Source organism: Octopus bimaculoides, chromosome 7 (assembly GCF_001194135.2).
Source record: "Octopus bimaculoides isolate UCB-OBI-ISO-001 chromosome 7, ASM119413v2, whole genome shotgun sequence".
Taxonomy (NCBI): domain Eukaryota; kingdom Metazoa; phylum Mollusca; class Cephalopoda; order Octopoda; family Octopodidae; genus Octopus; species Octopus bimaculoides.
Window position 1 is genome coordinate 45,390,566 of NC_068987.1, and position 2,291 is coordinate 45,392,856.

General features: G+C 37.0%; 1 protein-coding gene across 1 annotated transcript in view; it reads left to right on the forward strand.

Moving 5' to 3' along the window:
• LOC106873180 (uncharacterized) overlaps positions 1 to 2,291 on the forward strand; it is a 101,769-nt gene that overhangs the window by 9,906 nt on the left and 89,572 nt on the right. The window lies entirely within an intron of this gene.

A 2,291-nucleotide genomic window follows, 5' to 3' on the forward strand; every position in this document is an offset into this window, starting at 1 on the left:
GTATATATATATATATATAATACATACTGTTTTATTATTGTATCAATATTATCAACAAGTATTGCCGCGACACGAAAGACTGGGTCTTTGATTCACTAGCACTAAATCTCATGGGAAGTATTTTTCTTATGCCAGAATATATGAAGGTATTCCAAGTCTAGTGTGAAACATCAACACACACACACAGATCTCTCTCTCTCTTTCTCTCTCTCTCTCTCTCTCTCGCTCTCTCTCTTTTTCTACACTAGCATGGCTTAGGCAGGATTTTTCAGTCGGTTCTATAAGAAGAAAATTTCTTCAGTATAGATGTAGAGTGTGAGTTATTTTGTAGTGTACTGAAATTATTGTTTGTTACTACTCATGGTTTTGCGAGTATTCTCACTGAGATCGTCCTGTATATGTATGCATGAATGAGTGAGTATGAGATTGATACTGACGGATGAGGGCAAAAGCAACTCGTAGGTCTTGCTAAGTCTGGAGTAGGGGCAAGGCCCGTATCTTTCGCAGCAACCTCTGTCCATCTCTGTGTGTGCATGTTTAGGATTATTTATTCAGACGAGACGAATAGAAAACTCAATACAAAAAAACAGTGCTTCTATTATTTCATTATAGGTGAGAAGCTAAAGAAGTGGCTCAAAGACTTCAGATTGTGCCGATGCTTTGACATGTGCTCGACTTGTAACTAGAACCCCTCTAGCCACCGCTGAAGCTTTTCAACTAAATAATAAAAAAATAATAATGAAAGTAATATATGTGTAAACACACGCACGCACGTGTGTGTGTATGTATATATATATATATATATATATATATACACACACACACACACACATACCTCCATATAGACGCAAACACATTTCGATGAATTCTAACATGTGGAACTCGAAGCAGATAAAGCTAAAAAATATTGTATTACTGGATTAAAAACACTGGGTAGAAAAAAAATTGAAAGCTACTCGTATATGATAATATATACATGTATGTATAACACGCATGCATATATATAACATGCACGCATATATATATATATATATATATATATATATATATATATGTATGTATAACACACATGCATGCACATATATCTGTGTGTGTGGGTGGGGGGGAGTCTGCAGCGCATAGAACACAGCATGTCTGTTCATTTCTCCTACAGTTCGTCTGTTTGTCCTCAGCCTCCAATTCTCTTGCTGGTAATTTTAGTCTGTTTCTCTGACGTGCACTTAACACTGCTGGGGACACACAGACACGTCTCCATGTTGGCTTCTTCCACTTTGATACATGTATGGATGAGCAGTTGGGTATTGGTGTTTCTTTGCACTTGTAATTTTGTGTAGTATATATATAAGACATGAAATTGCAAATGCAAAGATACACCAGTACACACACACTAAGGGATTTGCTGCGTGTATGTATGTTAATGTAACTAATATAATTTGTTTTACATGAAATATAATTATGCACTATTAAATCGACACACATTCACTTAACACGTGTGTGTGTGTGTTTACACACACACTATGTGTGACCAAATTGAGATTCTTTTGTGTAAGAAGAAAATTTTTGTAAGGGTGGGAGACAGAATGGGTTTAATCAGGATGGGCAGTATATTTTCAGTACCTAGAAGAGGCTTCTATGTGGTGGTCTCATCTGCTAGATATAGCAGCTAATTCCCCGAAAAAAAAGGTGCGATGTATTTCTTGGATATACGAAAAACAAGATCATTATGGTCGGAACATTTTGTTGGATCGAATAGAGCTGACAACAGCTAGTACTAATGTATGCATGCACGCACACGCACACACACAAACGTGTGTTATATCTGTGTATGTTTTCTTAGATTAGAACTCCGCTCATTTTTGTAGGTTCCTGATTTATATTGACATACAACAAACACTATATATATGTGTCCATTGCTAAACTCCATCTTCCTGGCCCAGTGGACATGTGGAAGCTATACGGAACCTTATTATTCAGGTCCCGCTCAGATATATTGGCTGTCGAATGAAGTCGTGGGGTAAACTTCAAATTGTCATTCCCCTATTTAGGAAATGATAGCAACAATAATATACATGAAAATACTGTAATGGCTTTTAATGGTGACAGTTCCACCTGAGCCAGAACTAAGAAGTCTACACAGTGTTGCTACAAGAAAAAAGTCCTCCAATACGATACATACACTGTGTGTGTGCCTCTTACAACGGTAGTAAGTTCCAGCAGTGCATGCCAAGCAATGCTCGAAATTCTCGGTCCACGAACAACTTTTGTGACTTCTGATTGAAAAAAAAAAAAAA